Source organism: Triticum urartu, chromosome 3A (assembly GCF_056163025.1).
Source record: "Triticum urartu cultivar PI428250 chromosome 3A, HENAU_Tu73, whole genome shotgun sequence".
NCBI lineage: Eukaryota > Viridiplantae > Streptophyta > Magnoliopsida > Poales > Poaceae > Triticum > Triticum urartu.
The window spans coordinates 64,910,494-64,934,678 of record NC_141875.1 but is presented as its reverse complement, the minus strand read 5'-3'; positions in this window follow the sequence as shown (position 1 = coordinate 64,934,678).

The window sequence follows — 24,185 nt, the reverse complement described above, 5'->3', positions numbered from 1 at the left end:
GAGCAAAATTACTTAGCTCAAAAGATATAAGTGAAGCACATAGAGTATTCTATCAGATTTTAGTTCATGTATGGCTCTCTCAAAAGGTGTGTACAGCAAGGATGATTGTGGTATACTAAGACACAAAGACACAAATAATACAAGACACTCCAAGCAAAACACATATCATGTTGGTGAATAAAAATATAGCTCCAAGTAAATTACCGATGGAAGTGGACGAAAGAGGGGATGCCTTTCGGGGCATCCCCAAGCTTTGACTTTTTGGTGTCCTTGGATTATCTTGGGGGTGCCATGGGCATCCCCAAGCTTAGTCTCTTGCCACTCCTTGTTCCATGATCCATCAAAAGAATTCACCCAAAACTTGAAAAGTTCACAACACAAAACTCAAAATAGAAAACTCGTGAGCTCCGTTAGCGAAAGAAAACAAAAGACCACTTCAAGGTACTGTAATGAACTCATTCTTTATTTATATTGGTGTTAAACCTACTGTATTACAACTTCTCTATGGATTATAAACTATTTTACTAGCCATAGATTCATCAAAATAAGCAAACAACACACGAAAAACAGAATCTGTCAAAAACAGAACAGTCTGTAGTAATCTGTAGCTAGCGCAAGATCTGATACCCCAAAAATTCTAAAATAAATTTCTGGACGTGAGGAATTTATCTATTAATCATCTGCAAAAATAATTAACTAAATATCGCTCTTCAAATAAAAATGACAGCAGTTCTCGTGAGTGCTAAAGTTTCTATTTTTTACAGCAAGTTCAACAAGACTTTCCCCAAGTCTTCCCAACGGTTCTACTTGGCACAAACACTAATTAAACACCAAAAACACAACCAAAACAGAGGCTAGATAATTTATTTATTACTAAGCAGGAGCAAAAATCAAGGAATAAAAATATAATTGGGTTGCCTCCCAACAAGCGCTATCGTTTAACGCCCCTAGCTAGGCATAAAAGCGAGGATAGAGCTAGGTATTGCCATAGTAATAAGATAGATCGGTGAAGCTCATTTCATATTCTCTATGTTCAGAAGCAAGCTTTCTTTGAGTAAAGCAAAAGTAATCAAAAGGGCTAAATTTAATAGGACAGAAGTCCCCAAGATCAATTTTAGGAGGTATAGGTTCCTCTTTTGGCCCTTTGTAATGTACAACCGATTCATCTTTATAGGCATTCTTTTGACAGAACTTTGTGAGCCTAGACTCAAGAGAGTATCCTAGATCATTATTTCGAATAGCCAAATCATCATTAAGTTTAGAGATTCTATCAATTAAAATATTGGTTGGCACCTTTTTTCTGAGGTTTTCATTAAAAGCAACATAGTCAGGAGATTGAAAGCGCATAATTTCTTGTTGATCGAAGAGGATAGATTCTATGGAAGGACGACCAGCGTCCACCCTATAGTGCGCAAAGATTTCTTTGGCTTCTTTTATTATAAATCTAAATTCACGAGCCAAAAAGATAGTAGCGGCACGCTTAACATAGGAATGCTCGATATTAGAAAATTCTAGAAAAACTCTTTGTATAGATGGGTGCATATGCATAAATTGCCTTTCAAGTTCAACGATAAGCATGGCAATAGCGTCCGCAAGACTACTAGTTCTATGGAGAATAGAACCGCCCATAGAGGGTAAAGCACCGACACAACTAAAGAAATCTTGAATAACTCCTTTTCCAATAATATTACCACTACCGATTCGAAATCTTTTTGTATGGTACGTAGGGGGTTCTTCAGCAGGGGCATCAGAATTTTCCATGATATTGTTATCGCCCATATTGGCGATAACTTCCCCAATTTCAGACATAACGACAAGCAAACAAACTAGCACGCGAGCAAACAAGAGGCAAATAGAGAAGGAGGATAGAGAGAGAGAGAGAGGGCGAATAAAACGGCAAGGGTGAATTGGGGGGGGGGAGAGGAAAACGAGAGGCAAATGGCAAATAATGTAATGCGAGAGATAGGGATTGTGATGGGTACTTGGTATGTTGACTTTTTGCGTAGACACCCCGGCAACGGCGCCAGAAATCCTTCTTGCTACGTCTTGAGCTTGCGTTGGTTTTCCCTGAAGAGGAAGGGATGATGCAGCAGAGTAGCGTAAGTATTTCCCTCAGTTTTTGAGAACCAAGGTATCAATTCAGTAGGAGGCCTCGCTCAAGTCCCTCGTACCTGCACAAAGCAATAGCTACTCGCAACCAGTGCGATTAGGGGTTGTCAATCCCTTCATGGTCACTTACGAGAGTGAGATCTGATAGATATAATATTTTTGGTATTTTTGGTATAAAGATGCAAAGTAAAAAGTAAAAGCAAAGTAAAAAAGCAAAGCAAGATTAAAGTGATGGAGATTGATATGATGAGAATAGACCCCCGGGCCATAGGTTTCACTAGTGGCTTCTCTCAAGAGCATAAGTATTCTACGGTGGGTGAACTAATTACTGTTGAGCAATTGACAGAATTGAGCATAGTTATGAGAATATCTAGGCATGATCATGTATATAGGCATCACGTCCGTGACAAGTAGATCGAAAGGATTCTGCATCTACTACTATTACTCCACTCATCGACCACTATCCAGCATGCATATAGAGTATTAAGTTAAAAACAGAGTAACGCCTTAAGCAAGATGACATGATGTAGAGAGATAAATTCATGCAATATGAAATAAACCCCATCTTGTTATTCTCGATGGCAATGATACAATACGTGCCTTGCTGCCCCTTCTGTCACTGGGAAAGGACACCGCAAGATCGAACCCAAAGCTAAGCACTTCTCCCATGGCAATAACTACCAATCTAGTTGGCCAAACCAAACGGATAATTCGAAGAGACTTGCAAAGATAACCAATCATACATAAAAGAATTCAGAGAAGATTCAAATATTATTCATAGATAGACTTGATCTTAAACCCACAATTCATCGATCTCAACAAAAACACCGCAAAAAGAAGATTACATCGAATAGATCTCCACAAGAGAGGGGGAGAACTTTGTATTGAGATTCAAAGAGAGAGAAGAAGCCATCTAGCTACTAACTATGGACCCGAAGGTCTGAGGTAAACTACTCACACTTCATCAGAGAGGCTATGATGATGTAGAAGCCCTCCGTGATGACGGCCCTCTTCCGGTGGAGCTCCGGAACAGGCCCCAAGATGGGATCTCGTGGATACAGAAAGTTGCGGCGGTGGAATTAGGTTTTTGGCTCCTGTTCGGATCATTTGGGGGTACGTGTGTATATATAGGAGGAAGAAGTACACCGAAGGAGCACCGAGGGGCCCACGAGGCAGGGGGCGCGCTCCCACCCTCGTGACCGCGTCTTTTGTTCCTTGGAGCAGGGTCCAAGTCTCCTAGATCACGTTCGGTGAGAAAATCACGTTCCCGAAGATTTTATTCCGTTTGGACTCCGTTTGATATTTTGTTTCTCCGAAACACTGAAATAGGCAAAAAACAGCAATTCTGGGTTGGGCCTCCAGTTAATAGGTTAGTCCCAAAAATAATATAAAAGTGGAAAATAAAGCCCAATATAGTCCAAAATAGTAGATAATATAGCATGGAGCAATCAAAAATTATAGATACGTTGGAGACGTATCAACTGGGCATCCCGGTTACCAGCCATTTTCTCATGAATGAGGAGCGGAGTCCACTCCTCTTGAGAATAACCCGCCTAGAATGGAAGATATAGACAGCCCTAGTTGATAGATGAGCTATTCGAGCATACAAAACATAATTTCATTTAAAGGTTTAGAGTTTGGCACATACAAATTTACTTGGAACGGCAGGTAGATACCGCATATAGGAAGGTATGGTGGACTCATATGGAATAACTTTGGGGTTTATGGAGTTGGATGCAGAAGAAGTATTCCCGCTTAGTACAAGTGAAGGCTAGAAAGAGACTGGGAAGCGACTAGCTAGAGAGCGACAACAGTCATGATCATGAATTAAAATTAATCAACACTGAATGCAAGCATGAGTAGGATATAATTCACCATGAACATAAATATCATGGAGGCTATGTTGATTTTGTTTCAACTACATGCATGAACATGTGCGAAGTCAAGCCACTCGAATCGTTCAAAGGAGGATACCACCCTATCATACCACATTAGAACCATTTTAATAGCATGTTGGCACGCAAGGTAAACCATTATAAACTCCTAGCAAATTAAGCATGGCATGAGAAACTATAATCTCTAATTGTCATTGCAAACATGTTTCATTTATAATAGGCTGAATTAGGAACGATGAACTAATCATATTTACAAAAACAAGAGAGGTCGAGTTCATACCAGCTTCTCTCATCTCAATCAGTTCATCATATATTGTCATTATTGCCTTTCACTTGCACAACCGAACGGTGTCGATAATAACAATAGTGTGCGTGCATTGGACTAAGCTGGATTCTGCAAGCATTCAATTCAAGGGAGAAGACAAGGTAATATGGGCTCTTTGTTAGGTCAACAATAATTCAAATGAGATCCACTCAACATTTTCATCATGGTCTTCTCCTCTCGACCCCCAAAGAAAAGAAAAGAAATAAAACTATTTACACGAGAAATCTCCCAACAAGTAAACGAAGAATGAGAAATATTTTTGGGTTTTCTTTTAGTTACTACTACTACAAGCATGGAAAGTAAAGTAGCTAAAAGCTACAACTAATTTTTTTGGTTTTTATTAAGGGTTTTCAAACACACAAGAATAAGGCTTAAAAGAAAATAAACTAGCATGGATGATACAATGAAAAAGTATGAGCACCGACAACTGGAATGAGTGTGTGAACATGAATGTAATGTCGGTGAGAAATACATACTCCCCCAAGCTTAGGCTTTTGGCTTAAGTTGGTCTATGGCCACGAATGTCCTGGTGGATATCCGAAGTTGAAGCTGGGCTCGTACTGAGATGTAGCAGCTACTGCCTGAAGAGTTGTAGCTTGGAGGCGAGCTGCCTCCGTCCTCCTCTCGTACTCGTTCGCCTCCTCCCTGGTTATAACATATATTCCTTTTGTCTGAAAGTCAAAGAAAGCAGGAGTAGGGAGAGCAACATGGACAGTGCGACGCCTGTCAAAGATTAGTCGATACTGAAGAGGTTGTTCATTCCTCTCAATAAACTGATGGCAAACCATAGCATTAAAATCTAGATAAGCAGGAGGCAACTCAATATCATTCTCATGTATGGGTATCTCAAGAAAATTAGCTACACGAGTTGCATAAATTCCACCAAACAAGTCTCCACTTAAACTATTAAGATGCAACCTACGTGCAATAATAGCCCCCAATTTATATTGGTTATCACCTAATACAGCACTCTTGAGGACACTAAGATTTGGAACGCACATGTGACAAGCCTCATCTTTACCGTTAATGCATCTACCCACGAAGAGAACAAAATAATGTATGGAAGGAAAATGAATGCTCCCTATGGTAGATTGTGTGCCCTAGATTCCCCCACAGTAATACTAGCAAGAAATTCTTTATATTCAGATTTGCGAGGCTCACTAACATTACCCCACCGCGGGAGTTTACAAGAAGTATTAAAATCTTCTAAATATATGGTATAAGATTTATCATAGAGGTCAAACAGGACAGTGTGAGAATTGCGTGATGATGTAAATTTAAACCTTCTCACAAAGGAATCAGTTAGGTTATAATATTGGGGGCACTTATCTGACACGAAGCCCTCAAGTTCAGTATTACGCACATACACGTCAAATTCCTCCTTAATTCCTACTTGGACCATAAAATCTTCTGACAGCCATTCACAAGGCCGCACTTGAGCTTCCCTTGGTAGTTCATAATCTGGCTCACGTATCGCGAGCCTAGGTCCTTGCTTCCTTGAGGAACTACCTTGGTACATTTTCCTAAATATATCTCTTCCTCTGAAAAATTTCTGAAATTTTTAGTAACTCAAAATAAAAGTGAGCCAAACTCAACAAAATTGATAACAACTACTCCTACAAGTGCCTAGAGACTATATCATGCATTAAAACTACTTGGGACCATATAAATTTGTCGTGCAAGCTCAAGAACAATGTCACCTAAGCGGCAAAAAATTGCAACAAATAAAGCATTAGAACAAAAACTAATTGGACCATTGGAGAAGTGACATACCGAAGAACAATCCTCCAAAGCAGTTTTGTGAATGGAGCTTTGAGCAAGGAGATCGAAAATGGCAACAAGATGAGCTAGAACTCGGGTTTGAGCTAGTGGATGATTTTTTTCTGGAGGAAGACGAAGTGTGTGGGTGCAAGAATAAGTGGAGGGGCCCACGTGGGGGCCACGAGGCAGGGGGCGCGCCCTGGACCCTCGTGGCCAGGTGGTGTGGCCCCCGGGTGTGTTCTCAGTGCCAATAATTCTTAAATATTTTAGAAAAAATCATATAAAAATTTCAGGACATTTGGAGGACTTTTATTTTTGGGGTATTTTTTATTGCAAGGATAATTCAGAAAACAGACAGAAAATACTATTTTTGCTTTATTAAATCTAAATAACAGAATGTAAAAAGAGGGTACAGAGAGTTGTGTTTTCTAACTTCATCCATCTCATGCTCATCAAAAGGAATCCACTAACAAGGTTGACCAAGTCTTGTTAACAAACTCATTCTGAATCGCATGAAACCAGAGAATTTTCGAATAACACTAGGTTACCTCAACGGGGATATGCATGTCCCCAACAATAAGAATATCATATTTCTTCTTGACAGTAGGAAGGGGAAATTCAAAACCCCCAATAGTAATCGTTGAAATTTTTCCAATAGAATTGATACTACGGACTTGAGGTTGTTTCCTCAGAAAGTTTAATGTATGCTCATTACCATTAACATGAAAAGTGACATTGCCTTTGTTGCAATCAATAACAACCCTTGCAATATTCAGAAAGGGTACCAAGAATAATAAACATACTATCATCCTCGGGAATATCAAGAATCACAAAGTCCGTTAAAATAGTAACGTTTGCAACCACCACAGGCACATCCTCACAAATACCGACAGGTATAGCAGTTGATTTATCATCCATTTGCAAAGATATTTCAGTAGGTTTCAACTTATTCAAATCAAGTCTACCATATAAAGAGAGAGGCATAACACTAACACCGGCTCCGAGATCACACAAAACAGTTTTAACATAGTTTCTCTTAATGGAGCATGGTATAGTTGGTACTCCGGGATCTCCTAGTTTCTTTGGTATTCCACCCTTAAAAGTATAATTAGCAAGCATGGTGGAAATTTCAGCTTCCGGTATCTTTTTTTGTGAAAATATCTTTCATGTACTTAGCATAAGGATTCATTTTAAGCATATCAGTCAAACGCATACGCAAAAAGATAGGTCTAATCATTTTAGCAAAGCGCTCAAAACCCTCATCATCCTTTTTCTTGGGTGGTTTAGGAGGAAAAGGCATGGGTTTCTGAACCCATGGTTCTCTTTCTTTACTGTGCTTCCTAGCAACGAAGTCTCTCTTATCATAACTTTGATTCCTTGATTGTGGGTTATCAAGATCAACAGCGGGTTCGATCTCTACATCATTGTCATTGCTAGGTTGAGCAACAACATGAACATCATCATTAACATTATCACTAGGTTCATGTTCATTACCAGATTGTGTTTCAGCATCAGAAATAGAAATATCATTGGGATTCTCAGGTGTGTCAACAACAGGTTCACTAAAAGCATGCAAAGTTCTAGGTGCATCAACATTAGTTCTCTGAGAATCTTGCTCAATTCTCTTAGGGTGGCCCTCAGGATACAAAGGTTCCTGAGTCATTTTACCCCCTCTAGTCACAACTCTAACAGCATTATCATTTTTCTTATTATTTAATTCATTGAGCAAATCATTCTAAGCTTTAAGTACTTGTTCTACTTGAGTGGTAATCATAGAAGCATGTTTACTAATGAGTTTAAGTTCACCTTTAACTCTAGACATATAATCACTCAAGTGTTCAATCATATAAGCATTACATTTCAATTGTCTACCAACATAAGCATTGAAGTTTTCTTGTTTAACCATAAAGTCATCAAACTCATCCAAGCATTAGCTAGCAATTTTAGTAGATGGGATTTCACATTTATCAAATCTATAGAGAGAATTTACCTTTACTACCTGTGTCGGGTTATCAAGACCATGTATCTCTTTAATAGGTGGTAAATTCTTAACATCTTCAACTTTAATACCTTTTTCTTTCACGGATTTCTTTTCCTCTTGCATATCTTCAGGACTGAGAAATAGAATACCCCTTTTCTTCGGAGTTGGCTTAGGAGTTGGTTCAGGAAGTGTCCAATCATTTTCATTACTCAACATATTATTCAATAACAATTTAGCTTGATCAACAGTTCTTTCCCTAAAAACACAACCAGCACAACTATCCAGGTGGTCTATGGAAGCATCAGTTAGTCCATTATAAAAGATATCACGTATTTCATTTTTCTTGAGAGGATGATCAGGAAAAGCATTAAGTAATTGGAGAAGCCTCCCCCAAGCTTGTGGGAGACTCTCTTCTTCAATTTGCACAAAATTATATATTTCCCTTAATGCAGTTTGTTTCTTATGAGCGGGGAAATATTTAGCAGAGAAGTAATAAGTCATATCCTGGGGACTACGCACACAACCAGGATCAAGAGAATTAAACCATGTTTTAGCATCACCCTTTAATGAGAATGGAAATAACTTAAGGATATAATAGTAGCGAGTTTTCTCATCATTAGTGAATAGGGTGGCTATATCATTTAATTTAGTAAGATGTGCCACAACAGTTTCAGATTCATAGCCATAGAAAGGATCAGATTCAACCAAAGTAATTACCTCAGGATCTATAGAGAAATCATAATCCTTATCAGAAATACAGATAGGTGAAGTAGCAAAACAGGGTCATATTTCATTCTAGCATTCAAAGATTTTTCTTTAATCTTAGCTAATAATTTCTTAAGATCATATCTATCATTGCAAGCTAAAAAATCTCTAGAAGTTTCTTCATCCATAACATAACCCTCAGGCACAACAAGCAATTCATATCTAAGGGGAGAATCTTCATCATCACTTTCATCAATATTATCAGTTTCAATAATTTCATTCTCTCTAACCCTAGCAAGTTGTTCATCAAGAAATTCACCTAATGGCACAATATTATCAAGCATAGAAGTAGTTTCATAATAAGTATCATGCAAAGCAGAAGTGGCATCATAAATAACATGCGACATATCAGAATGAATAGCAGGAGTAAGTGTTGCAAGTTTACTCAAAACAGAAGGTGAATCAAGTGCAGAGCTAGATGGCAGTTCCTTACCTCCCCTCGTAGTTGACGGAAAAATCTTGGTTCTTTTATCTTTCAAGTTCTTCATAGTGATCAGCAGATATAAATCCCAAGTGACTCAAAGAATACAGCTATGCTCCCCGGCAACGGTGCCAGAAAATAGTCTTGGTAACCCACAAGTATAGGGGATCGCAACAGTTTTCAAGGGTAGAGTATTCAACCCAAATTTATTGATTCAACACAAGGAGAGCCAAAGAATATTCTCAAGTATTAACAGTTGAGTTGTCAATTCAACCACACGTGAAAGACTTAATATCTGCAGCAAAGTATGTAGTAGCAAAGTAATATGATAGTAGCGGTAACGGTAGCAAAAGTAACAGTAGCAGTTTTGTAGTAATTGTAACAGTGGCAACGGAAAAGTAACTAAGCAGAGATATATATGTGAAAAGCTCGTAGGCAATGGATCAGTGATGGATAATTATGTCGGATGTGATTCCTCATGCAACAGTTATAACATAGGGTGACACAGAACTAGCTCCAGTTCATCAATGTAATGTAGGCATGTATTCCGAATATAGTCATACGTGCTTATGGAAAAGAACTTGCATGACATCTTTTGTCCTACCCTCCCGTGGAAGCGTGGTCCTGTTGGAAACTAAGGGATATTAAGGCCTCTTTTTAATAGAGTACCGAACCAAAGCATAAACACTTAGTGAATACATGAACTCCTCAAACTACGGTCGTCACCGGTAAGTATCCTAATTATTGTCACTTCGGGGTAAACGGATCATAACACATAACAGGTGACCATAGACTTGCAAGATAGGATCAAGAACTCGATTACATGATAGATCCCATCCAACCCATCACCGTCCAGCAAGCCTACGATGGAATTACTCACGCACGGTGGTGAGCATCATGAAATTGGTGATGGAGGAAGGTTGATGATGATGATGGCGACGGATTCCCCTCTCCGGAGCCCCGAACGGACTCCACATCAGCCCTCCCGAGAGAGATTAGGGCTTGGCGGCGGTGTCGGCGTCCTGGGAACGGGGTCCCTAGACTTTCCTGCCTGCGGCCCACAGCGTGGCTCCACCAGTGGCCCTGTACAGCCCATGTTCACCAGCAAACACTCAAGACCCTCGCGAGGGGCCAAGCCTTGCGAGGAGGACGACGCAAGACCTCCTCAGGGGCGGCCTCACCAGGCCGGCTCGCGAGGGGTGGAGAGATCAAGGCAAGGCACACCTCGTAAGGTTTTTGTGACGCAAACCATGACGATTGGAGCCAGGCGGGCGCCAGTGCGCAATGTCCTCGTTTCCTCTTTGGTGCTAAATAGGCAAGCGCAGGCGAGGAGTCCCGAGGCATCAGGCAAAGGTTTCCATATCGGTGCAACGAGACCAAGACCAGCAGGACGGAGTTTGCCGTGGAGCCCAAGATGGCGTCACCACCAGAGCCTTTGGCAAGCGAAGACTACTTTTGTCAGGATAACTTGTACTAGTTGTCTCCCTTCGAATTTGGCCATTGTGGGATGATACGTCTCCAACGTATCTATAATTTTTGATTGCTCCATGCTATATTATCTACTATTTTGGACAATATTGGGCTTTATTTTCCACTTTTATATTATTTTTGGGACTAACCTATTAACTGGAGGCCCAGCCCAGAATTGCTGTTTTTTGCCTATTTCAGTGTTTCGAAGAAACGGAATATCAAACGGAGTCCAAACGGAATGAAACCTCCGGGAATGTGTTTTCTCACCGAACGTGATCCAGGAGACTTGGACCCTACGCCAAGGCATCCGAGAGGCGGTCACGAGGGTGGGCCCCCCCCCTAGGGTGCGCCCCCTGCCTCATGGGCCCCTCGATGCTCCACCGACGTACTTCTTCCCCCTATATATACCTACGTACCCCCAAACGAACAGAGACAGAGCCAAAAACCTAATTCCACCGCCGCAACTTTCTGTATCCACGAGATCCCATCTTGGGGCCTATTCCGGAGCTCCGCCGGAGAGGGCCGTCATCACGGAGGGCTTCTACATCATCATAGCCTCTCCGATGAAGTGTGAGTAGTTTACCTCAGACCTTCGGGTCCATAGTTAGTAGCTAGATGGCTTCTTCTCTCTTTTAGGATCTCAATACAAAGTTCTCTCCCTCTCTTGTGGAGATCTATTCGATGTAATCTTCTTTTTTGCGGTGTGTTTGTTGAGACCGATGAATTGTGGGTTTATGATCAAGTCTATCTATGAATAATATTTGAATCTTCTCTGAATTCTTTTATGTATGATTGGTTATCTTTGCAAGTCTCTTCGAATTATCCGTTTAGTTTGGCCAACTAGATTGGTAGTTCTTGCCATGGGAGAAGTGCTTAGCTTTGGGTTCGATCTTGCGGTGTCCTTTCCCAGTGACAGAAGGGGCAGCAAGGCACGTATTGCATCATTGCCATTGAGGATAACAAGATGGGGTTTATTTCATATTGCATGAATTTATCTCTCTACATCATGTCATCTTGCTTAAGGCGTTACTCTGTTTTTAACTTAATACTCTAGATGCATGCTAGATAGCGGTCGATGAGTGGAGTAATAGTAGTAGATGCAGAATCATTTCAGGTCTACTTGTCACGGACATGATGCCTATATACATGATCATGCCTAGATATTCTCATAACTATGCTCAATTCTGTCAATTGCTCAATAGTAATTTGTTCATCCACCGTAGAATACTTATGCTATTGAGAGAAGCCACTAGTGAAACCTATGGCCCCGGGGTCTATTCTCATCATATCAATCTCCATCACTTTAATCTGGCTTTGCTTTTTTACTTTGCTTTTACTTTTTACTTTGCATCTTTAAACCAAAAATACCAAAAATATTATATCTATCAGATCTCAGTCTCGTAAGTGACTGTGAAGGGATTGACAACCCCTAATCGCGTTGGTTGCGAGTAGCTATCGTTTTGTGCAGGTACGAGGGACTTGAGTGTGGCCTCCTACTGGATTGATACCTTGGTTCTCAAAAACTGAGGGAAATACTTACGCTACTTTGTTGCATCATCCCTTCCTCTCCGGGGAAAACCAACGCAAGCTCAAGAGGTAGCAAGAAGGATTTCTGGCGCCGTTGCCGGGGAGTCTACGCAAAAAGTCAACATACCAAGTACCCATCACAATCCCTATCTCTCGCATTACATTATTTTCCATTTGCCTCTCGTTTTCCTCTCCCCCACTACACCCTTGCCGTTTTATTTGCCCTCTCTCTCGCTATCCTCCCTCTCCTTTCCGCTTGCCTTTTCGTTTGCTTGTGTGCTAGTTTGTTTGCTTGTTGTCATGGCTAGTCTCATATCTTCTCCGTTGTCTCCCGAGAGTGAAGTTCTAAATTTTAAACAAAGGGAGGGAGAAAATCTAAAAGATGCTTGGTATAGAATTTCCAATGCTCAAAATAGATCTACCAGGAAGCAATCTACCTTAGTTCTTCTCCGTAATTTTTATGTAGGTGTTAATCCTTGGTATAGACATATCCTCGATACCATTACCGGAGGGAACTTCTTGGGTAGCCATACTTTCGATTCTTATAATGCTATGTTAAATTTATTTGGCTCACCACCTCTTTTGGTTAATGGAACCATGTTAACTTTGGAGCATGTTATGCAAAGACTTGAAATTATTGAAAATAAAGTTGCTACTATTGAATTAATTGAAAATATAGATAAAAAGACCCACAATCAAATTACTCAATATGGATCTAAGGTAGGAATGACTCTGAAAAATATTAAGGAAAAGGAACCCATAGTTAATGAGAAGATAAACTTAGATTCTGCTAGAATTGATAAACTTGAGGGTATCATTACAAACTTGGGAACCGCTTTTTCTTCCGTAAAGAATACTCCAAGTCCTCCTACTAAAATTGCCAAGCTTATGTATGTTCCTAAAAATAAGGGTGAATCATCTAGTAAGGAAACTGCGGATCTTAAATCTATAAGTATTCATCCCAATCTTTTTGCTATCATTAAGGAACCGATTGCTACAAATGAATTTTTCGATCTTGTGCCTAAAAGTTTGATAATCACTAGAAAGAAAGAAATTCCTAAGGGAAATAGATGCCTCATCGAAGAATTGCCTACTAAAGATGGCAATACCTAGATCTATCCTCGCTTTTATGCCTAGCTAGGGGCGTTAAACGATAGCGCTTGTTGGGAGGCAACCCAATTTTATTTTTATTCCTTGCTTTTTGCTCCTATTTAGTAATAAATAAATTACCTAGCCTCTGTTTTGGTTGTGTTTTTTTGTGTTTCATTAGTGTTTGTGCCAAGTAGAACCGTTGGGAAGACTTGGGGAAAGTCTTGTTGAACTTGCTGTAAAAAACAGAAACTTTAGCGCTCACGAGAACTGCTGTCATTTTTATTTAAAGAGTGCTATTTAGTTAATTCTTTTTGAAGATGATTAATAGATAAATTCCTCACGTCCAGAAATTTATTTTATAATTTTTGGGGTTCCAGATCTTGCTCTAGCTACAGATTACTACAGACTGTTCTGTTTTTGACAGATTCTGTTTTTCGTGTGTTGTTTGCTTATTTTGATGAATCTATGGCTAGTAAAATAGTTTATAATCCATAGAGAAGTTGGAATACAGTAGGTTTAACACCCGTATAAATAAAGAAAGAGTTCATTACAGTACCTTGAAGTGGTACTTTGTTTTCTTTCGCTAACGGAGCTCGCGAGTTTTCTACTTTAAGTTTTGTGTTGTGAAGTTTTCAAGTTTTGGGTGAATTATTTTGATGGATTATGGAACAAGGAGTGGCAAGAGCCTAAGCTTGGGGATGCCCATGGCACCCCCAATATAATCCAAGTACACCAAAAAGTCAAAGCTTGGGGATGCCCCGGAAGGCATCCCCTCTTTCGTCCCTTCCATCGGTAATTTACTTGGAGCTATATTTTTATTCACCAACATGATATGTGTTCTGCTTGGAGCGTCTTGTATTATTTGTGTATTTTTGTTTTAGTATGCCACAATCATCCTTGCTGTACACACCTTTTGAGAGAGCCATACATGAATTAGAATTTGATAGAATACTCTATGTGCTTCACTTATATCTTTTGAGCGTTATAATTTTGCTCTATGTACTTCACTTATATCTTTTTGAGCTAAGTAGTTTTGCTCTATGTGCTTCACTTATATCTTTTTGAGCTATGTAGTTTCGCTCTACGTGCTTCACTTATATCTTTTGAGCTATGTAGTTTTGCTCTATGTGCTTCACTTATATCTTTTTGAGCTAAGTAGTATTGCTCTATGTGCTTCACTTATATCTTTTGAGCGTTATAATTTTGCTCTATGTGCTTCACTTAGATCTTTTAGAGCACGGTGGTGGATTTGTTTTAAAGAAACTATTGATCTCTCATGCTTCACTTAAATTATTTTGAGAGTCTATTAATAGCATGGTAATTTTCTTAATAATAATATGCTTGGTATTCAAGATTTGTGAAACTTTCTTTTGAGTGTGTTGAATACTAAGAAAAGATTGAAGCATGATAATTGTTTTGAGATATGGAGGTGATAATATTAAAGTCATGCTAGCTGAGTAGTTGTGAATTTAAAGAATACTTGTGTTAAAGTTTGTGATTCCCGTAGCATGCACGTATGGTGAACCGTTATGTGATGAAGTCGGAGCATGATTTATTTATTGATTGTCTTCCTTATGAGTGGCGGTCGGGGACGAGCGATGGTCTTTTCCTACCAATCTATCCCCCTAGGAGCATGCGCGTAATACTTTGCTTTGATAACTTCTAGATTTTTGCAATAAGTATATGAGTTCTTTATGACTAATGTTGAGTCCATGGATTATACGCACTCTCACCCTTCCACCTTTGCTAGCCTCTCTAATACCGCGCACCTTTCGCCGGTATCATACACCTACCATATACCTTCCTCAAAACAGCCACCATACCTACCTATTATGGCATTTCCATAGCCATTCCGAGATATATTGCCATGCAACTTTCCACCATCTAGTTCATCATGACACATTCATCGTTGTCATATTGCTTAGCATGATCATGTAGTTGACATAGTATTTGTGGCAAAGCCACCATTCATATTTTTTCATACTTGTCACTCTTGATTCATTGCATATCCTGGTACACTGCTGGAGGCATCCATATAGAGTCATATTTTGTTCTAAGTATCGAGTTGTGATTGTTGAGTTGTAAGAAAAATAAAAGTGTGATGATCATCATTTAATAGAGCATTGTCCCAAAAAAAGAGAGAAAGGCCAAAGAAAAAAAGAAGGCCCAAAAATAAGAGAAAATAAATAAAAAGGGGCAATGCTACTATCCTTTTACCACACTTGTGCTTCAAAGTAGCACCATGATCTTCATAGTAGAGAGTCTCTCATGTTATCACTTTCATATACTAGTTGGAATTTTACATTATAGAACTTGGCTTGTATATTCCCATGATGGGCTTCCTCAAATTGCCCTAGGTCTTCATGAGCAAGCAAGTTGGATGCACACCCACTTAGTTTCTTTTTGAGCTTTCATATACTTATAGCTCTAGTGCATCCGTTGCATGGCAATCCCTACTCACTCACATTGATATCTATTGATGGGCATCTCCATAGCCCGTTGATATGCCTAGTTGATGTGAGACTATATTCTCCTTTTTGTCTTCTCCACAACCACCATTCTATTCCACCTATAGTGCTATATCCATGGCTCACGCTCATGTATTGCGTGAAGATTGAAAAAGTTTTGAAAAAGTTAGAGTATGAAACAATTGCTTGGCTTGTCATCGGGGTTGTGCATGATTTAAATACTTTGTGTGGTGAAGATAGAGCATAGCCAGACTATATGATTTAGTAGGGATAACTTTCTTTGGCCATGTTATTTTGAGAAGACATAATTGCTTTATTAGTATGCTTGAAGTATTATTATTTTTATGTCAATATTAACTTTTGTCTTGAATCTTTTGAATCTGAATATTCATATCACAATCAAGAAGATTTGCATTGAAATTATACCAAGTAGCACTCCGCATCAAAAAGTCTCTTTTTATCATTTACCTACTCGAGGACGAGCAGAATTAAGCTTGGGGATGCCTGATACGTCTCCAACGTATCTATAATTTTTGATTGCTCCATGCTATATTATCTACTGTTTTGGACTATATTGGGCTTTATTTTCCACTTTTATATTATTTTTGGGACTAACCTATTAACCGAAGGCCCAACCCAGAATTGCTGTTTTTTGCCTATTTCAGTGTTTCGAAGAAACGGAATATCAAACGGAGTCCAAACGGAATGAAACCTTCGGGAACGTGATTTTCTCACCGAACGTGATCCAGGAGACTTGGACCCTACGCCAATGCATCAGAGAGGCGGTCACGAGGGTGGGCCCCCCAAGGGTGCGCCCCCTGCCTCGTGGGCCCCTCGATGCTCCACCGACGTACTTCTTCCCCCTATATATACCTACGTACCCCCAAACGAACAGAGACAGAGCCAAAAACCTAATTCCACCGCCGCAACTTTCCGTATCCACGAGATCCCGTCTTGGGGCCTATTCCGAAGCTCCGCCGGAGAGGGCCGTCATCACGGAGGGCTTCTACATCATCATAGCCTCTCTGATGAAGTGTGGGTAGTTTAACTCAGACCTTCGAGTCCATAATTAGTAGCCAGATGGCTTCTTCTCTCTTTTTGGATCTCAATACAAAGTTCTCCCCCTCTCTTGTGGAGATCTATTCGATGTAATCTTCTTTTTTGCGGTGAGTTTGTTGAGACCGATGAATTGTGGGGTTATGATCAAGTCTATCTATGAAAAATATTTGAATCTTCTCTGAATTCTTTTATGTATGATTGGTTATCTTTGCAAGTCTCTTCGAATTATCCGTTTGGTTTGGCCAACTAGATTGGTAGTTCTTGCCATGGGAGAAGTGCTTAGCTTTGGGTTCGATCTTGCGGTGTCCTTTCCCAGTGACAGAAGGGGCAGCAAGGCACGTATTGCATCGTTGCCATCGAGGATAACAAGATGGGGTTTATTTCATATTGCATGAATTTATCTCTCTACATCATGTCATCTTGCTTAAGGCGTTACTCTGTTTTTAACTTAATACTCTAGGTGCATGCTAGATAGCGGTCGATGAGTGGAGTAATAGTAGTAGATGCAGAATCGTTTCGGTCTACTTGTCACGGACGTGATGCCTATATACATGATCATGGCTAGATATTCTCATAACTATGCTCAATTCTGTCAATTGCTCAACAGTAATTTGTTCACCCACCGTAGAATACTTATGCTCTTGAGAGAAGCCACTAGTGAAACCTATGGCCCCGGGGTCTATTCTCATCATATCAATCTCCATCACTTTAATCTTGTTTTGCTTTTTTACTTTGCCTTTACTTTTTACTTTGCATCTTTAAACCAAAAATACCAAAAATATTATATCTATCAGATCTCAGTCTCGTAAGTGACTGTGAAGGGATTGACAACCCCTAATCGCGTTGGTTGCGAGTAGCTATCGTTTTGTGCAGGTACGAGGGACTTGAGCGTGGCCTCCTACTGGATTGATACCTTGGTTCTCAAAAACTGAGGGAAATACTTACGCTACGTTGCTGCATCATTCCTTCCTCTTCAGGGAAAACCAACGCAAGCTCAAGAGGTAGCATGGGATCCCTTCTCGCTCAATATTTGGGAAGAGGACCAGGGCCTCTATAAATAGGACTAGCCACCACCGTAGGAGGCAGATCAGATTGGACTGGAGCCATCCATCCATAGCCTCACGCAAGTTCACCAAGCACAAGAACACCTCTCCTCAGGAGGCCGTTCTTCCCTTGTAACTGTTCATCCTTAGCCCGAGAGGCAATCCACCACACCACACTGGAGTAGGGTATTACACCACATCGGTGGCCCGAACCAGTATAACTCTTGTGTCTCTTGTTCTTTGGGTTCGTCGAGAGAGGCCGTGAGATCATGATGTGTGCGAGCTAGAGAGGGGGGAGAGAACTTCGTGCGCACCCCAGTGTTCGAACCTCAAGGGTTTTGCCGGAACCCGAAATCCGATATTTGGCGCGCCAGGTAGGGGTGCATCAAAGCTTTCCTCTCGTCAATCTGTGCTTCGCCACTCCACCAAGTTCATGGCCGACGCTCGCCGGGCCCGCGCTGAGCGTCGGGCCGCTCTCGCCACCCGTATCGCTCCGGCAGCTCCTATCGGTGGGCCTCCCCGTCGTTCTCCATCACCCGCCGCCAACGCCGCTACCGGCCCAGCGGCAAATGAGCAGCAAGCCTCCTCAGTGCACCCCTCCATGCGGCAAGATGGCCGCACCGCCACCCCGTCGCTGACTCCGGTCGGCTCATCGTCTCACGCTCGCCGCGCACCCATGGACACGCAGGCCGCGCTGCTCATGGCACGTGAGCTCCTGCGTTACCGCCCGGTCAACGACCTCTACGAGGACTGGTTGGACTGTATCGCCGAGCTCTTCATCGCTGCGGGGGGCTCTCCTGGACAAGGTAGTCAGATTCGGAGTCGGATCGGTTTTCCTTAGACAGAGTCGAGTCATAAGATCGAGTCATGGAATCGAGGATTCTACTAGATTTACTCGAATAAGATATTTTGTATGCACACAAGAAATTTATATGGGTTTTATAGTGTTTTGACACTAAATATGGAGCAAAGAACATACACATCAATGCTAGTTGTATTCCACTTCTTTTTATGGCTAACCTACCATGTAGCTTGCATGTCTGGAACATATATGAGAGGGAAATATATAGAACATTTAAACCTTCAATGCATGAAATTTACTAATATTCTTTTTAGAGTGCGTGAATAGTCGATCACTTGCCTATCTGACCTACAATGCTAAACCTTGAAGGGTCTTGCTCTCCTTCTCTGATCAATCTTGAAGCATCCTCCTTTTCACGCCAATTTCATATGTCGACAAGCCTGATCCTCAATTTCGATCTAGGGTTTCTGAGAGCTGGATCAAAGGTGTCTGCGGCTGAGCGTTTGGACTTGGGAGGGGAATGAGGGTCCATGAGATATATGAAAAGGGGTTTGGATGATGGCATATTATTTTTCTACAACTAAACAAACGACTTAGATAAGTTAGTAGAGTCGCATGTAGTCCATAGCATAGTCGGGATTGTACAGTTTTGTACAGGATTCTATGATTTAGATCGCGACTCAACATGGATTCTACCTGATCCGGATTCATAGTGGGATTTGGATCGACATGCTTCTATAGGGTCGTGAAGTCGTAGGATTCTAGTAGTCGAATCGGGATTCTGACTACCATGCTCCTGCACCATCCCTCTCGCTGCCTCGCCCGCCCCCGGCTGCGGGCGATGTGGCTCACGGAGCGCCTCCGCCCCCTCCGCATCAAGACAGCGCCCTCATGTCGAGACATGCGGCTCATGGAACGCCTCTGCCCCCTCCGCATCAAGACGGTGCCCTAGCACCGAGACGCGCGGCTCATGGAGCTCCTCCGCCCCTCCGCATCAAGACGGCATCCTCGCTCCAAGATGTGCAGTTTCGCGGCATGATCCACCGCGCCGTGTGCTCGCGCACGAAGAAAGAAGCTGCCAAGAGGTTCCCCGTCTGCAAGAAAATGCTCCACCGCTCCCAGCACCGCCACGTCATGATCGCTTGTCGCGGCAGGGCCATGCGCCACTTGCCGTGGCGGTGCAGGGACACCAAGATCAAGCTCCGCCTCCACGACGGGCCCCGGTGGCCACAGCGGGCTGCCACGCCTTCACTCCTGAGCTGCGTAGCATCGTCTGGCCGGGCAAGCTCAAGTCGGACCTGCCTCCTCGCTACGATGGCACCCCCGACCCTGCGGAGTTCTTGCAGCTCTACGAGCTGAGCATCGAGGCAGCCAACGGCGACGAAAAGGTCATGGTGAACTGGTTCCCCATGGCTCTCAAAGACGGTGCCCGCTCGTGGCTCCTGAACCTGTCCCCGGGCTCGATCTCCTCCTGGGATGAGATGCGCGACCACTTCGTCGCCAACTTCCAGGGCACTCGCGACCACCCCCTGGCCGCGGGTGACCTGCGCCGCATCAAGCAACAGCCGAGAGAGACCCTGCAGAAGTACATCCAGCGCTTCAACAACGTGCGTCTCAAGATCCCCAAGGTGACGGACGAGGCCATCATCTCAGCGTTTTTCGATGGCGTCCGCGACATCAAGATGAAGGAGGAGGTCACCATCCATGAGGAGCTATGCACGACTTTGAAGCTGTTCAACATAGCAACCAAGTGTGCAAGAGCTGAGGAGGGGCGTCTCTCCCTCCTCGAGCTCCCCGCTGCGGATCCAGAGGAGAAGAAGGCCAAGGTCAAGGACGTGAAGCACAAAGGGGTGGTTGTACTCGCGGTAGAGCCGGACACAAAGCGCGGCCGAGACCTTCCCGAGTCCTCCAAGGGCAGCCGTACGTTCTACGCCTTCCACAACGTGCGCAGCCACAACACCAACGAATGTCAAGAGCTGAGGGCCATTCGAGATGGACGCTTTGGTCGACGCCCTAGCGCAATGACCGGGGCTACGACCGAGGAGGTGGACGAGGTGGAGGACGTTGGGATAACCGCGGGCCCCGCCAGGAGTGGTGCGACCAGCCTCATGAGGACCGCTGGCAGGACCAGCCTCGTGAGGGCGCCTGGAGGGACCAGCCTTGCGAGGACCGTCCTCAGGGCAACCCTGGTCTCCCTCTGCTGCCACCGCCACCAAGGAGGAACAACGACCACCAACAGGACGAAGGGGTTGGGAGCTTCCCGAAGCTGCGCGCCATCGCCTACATCTTGGGTGGCGCTCAGGCCCCAGCTTCCCAATGCATCTTCAAGCAGTTCTCTTGTGAGGTGAATGCTGCCCTCCCCAAGCTCGAGGCCACGCGCCTGCTCAGATGGTCCAAGTATGCCATCACCTTTAGCTCGGCGGACCAGCTCAAATGTGCGCCAAGCGCCGGCGTCCTCCCGATGCTCTGTTCACCTATCATCAGCAATGTCCAAGTCACCAAGACCCTCATCGACGGTGGCACAGGGCTCAGTGTCATGTCCATCGAGAAGTTCGACAGTCTTCAAGTGCCATACGATCGGCTCCAGCCCACCAAGCCTTTCTCAGGAGTGACTGACAGCTCCACCACCCCGATAGGGTAAGTTCGTCTCCCTGTCACCTTCGGTCAGCGCGACAACTACCACACCGAGCTCGTTGACTTCGACGTCGCCCACATCCGCCTGTCGTATAATGCCATCCTCGGGTACCCAGCGCTAGCCAAATTCATGGCAGTCACCCACCATGGCTACAACGTCCTTAAGATGTCGGGAAGTGGCAAAATCATCACAATCCCGTGCGAAGAAAGAGATGTGGTGTGCTCCCTCGAGCGCGCCTTCCAAGCTGCAGCAATCAAAAACCCTGACAGCACAGGTGTACAGTACCCTCCTGAGGCCAACCCCAAGAAGAAGAAGCAGCTACTCCACACTGGGCCTCAGGGGAGCGGCACCTCCAGCGGCACCACCCCAGGATCGGCGCCCGTGCCTGCGGTGCCTCCCTCCCTCGCATAGGGAGGCGCGCCTGGCGCTCTCCTCGGGCAGGGCTCGGGGGCTCTCTTTTGGAGGGCCTTAGACCTAGCCAGCATCACGAGGGAGGCGCTCGGGCACCACATGGAGGTATGCTTCGTCGGACGTTTCCCTCAGGAGGAGACCAGGCGAGGAGCGCCCGACGCTCAGGAGTTCATCACCAAGGCCACTCAGGAGCTGCAGGATGCAAGAGCCATGCGCCGCGACCGCTGCCCACGTGGCACTACTCCCCATCCAGGCGAGGGTGGTGAGCTACGCGTCTGCTTCGACATCCCAGGGCTCAACAGGGTCGCATCTCAGGAGTGCTTCTGGCCTTCGTGTGCTGGACGGTGTGAGGGTCCACCTCACAGCTATGTTCGCATGCCATTCGGCCTGCCGAGCATGCCAGCCGCCTTCCAGCGCAACCTGCGGAGCATCCTGGCAGGTCAGGAGGCCAGGCATCACGCAGTCCTGGCGGAGACGGAGAAGGCCCTCAGGAGGCCACCTGAGCCTCCAGATCCTCCCGAGGCTCTGGGTCTCAACGGCTCGTGAGGAGCGACTTCTTTGCCACGCATCTTCAGCTACCCCAACACTCCTTCAACAACCAAACCAGGTGACATTTTCCAAGTTTATTTATTTGGTAGCGCCCCCTGGGCTGCATCTTCCCAGGTCGCGTGGGTCTATCCCTGCGGCATGTATCGCTTTACGTCTTTAGTTCACCCTGCTGGGGGCGCCCCTCGGGCTGCATCATCCCAAGGCTGCTCAGGTCCGACCAACGCTGACAAATCTGAGCGGTTGAGCTCTGGCTCGCGGCACGCCCGCGCACGTCACCTCACCAGACCCTCAATGCCTTCACCTCCTTGCGAAGCAACCAGTGGCGGACCAGCAATCACTATGGCAATTTGTGCCCTTCCTCGCGCTAACTTGCAGGAACCTCCTGAGGCCTACAGCGGGCGGTACCACGGGCTCCCTCTTCTCCCATGCAATTCGCTTGCGCATTAAAAGGGGGGCTCCTGAGCATCACGACTCAGGAGCTCTTACTGGCTCTCCAGCCCTCACCCCCTGGCCTTGACCACGGCACCGCGACCTGGCATACCAGCGGCAGCTAAGCTCGCTCGAGGACCGAGACCTGAGGATGTATATCACATAGAAGAGCGTGCAGAAGAGGGGGAGGCTCGCACGGGCCTAACCTAGCTACGCAACAGTGGTCGATGCATAAGTCTGGCGCAACAGGAGGAACCAGCTCCGGAATGCCAAGATAAGTCTTGCGCCTGGATCGACCCAGCGCTACGGCATAAGATCCTCGCCTTTCGCTGCCCTGCTGCAGCAACGTCGCCTCCCTTTCCCATCCTTAGGTAGCTTCTTGCGTGCTAAAGGGGACCTCTTGAGCATCGCGCCTCAGGAGCTCTTACTGGACCTCGGGCCGCTCACCTCCTGGCCTTGACCACGGCATCGCGACCTGGCATACCAGCGACGGCTGCAGCCTGCCTGGGGACCGGGACGTGTCTGCGTAGAGCACCAAGCTACCGCGGGGTTGGAAAGGGGAGACCGAGCCTTAGCAGGACATGTGTCCGCAAAATTTTCATCATAGGGATAATATCAACAAAAGACATTACAAACCCTTTACACGCCCCCACAGGGTCCGTCTTGATTCCTCGCAGGGAACAAGAGAAGGAAGTTTCTAGGGGCCCTATCTACACCCGCCGAACGTCGCCGGTGCCATCATCAACAATGGGCCTCCAGGGGCCGGAGCCAACCCCATCCAGATCAGCGACGGCGGCGGCCGGGCGCTACGGCCTTGCTCTAGGCCCGGCGAGAGCTCGGGGGCATGTAGCTATCGTCACTTGTCTCCGGAGTCGCGACGAGCTCGGGAGAGTCGCTGGACCACCAGGAGTCACCACTGTCGCTGGAGGAGCTGCTGGCGAGCCCAGCGGCAGGCTCGGCGTAGGCCGCTGCGCCGTCCTGACGCCCTCCTTTAGGGCAGCACTCCAAGAGGCGGCCTTCCTCGTCGAAGACCTTGAGAAACATCATGGAGACGCCGTCATACTCAAAGTGGATGGCGAGGGCGCCTTCTGCATGGTAGACTCGAGCGACCTCTCCCCGGCCACGTGATACGTCTCCAACGTATCTACTTTTCCAAACACTTTTGCCCTTGTTTTGGACTCTAACTTGTATGATTTGAATGGAACTAACCCGGACTGACGCTGTTTTCAGCAGAATTGCCATGATGTTGTTTTATGTGCAAAAAACAAAAGTCCTCAGAATGACCTGAAACTCCACGGGATATCTTACAATAAATAATAAAAAATCCTCGCCAAAGATGAAGACCAGGGGGCCCACACCCTTCTCACGAGGGTGGGGGCGCCCCCCCTAGGGCGCGCCCCCCTACCTCATGGGCCCCCTGGAAACCCCCCGACTCCAACTCCA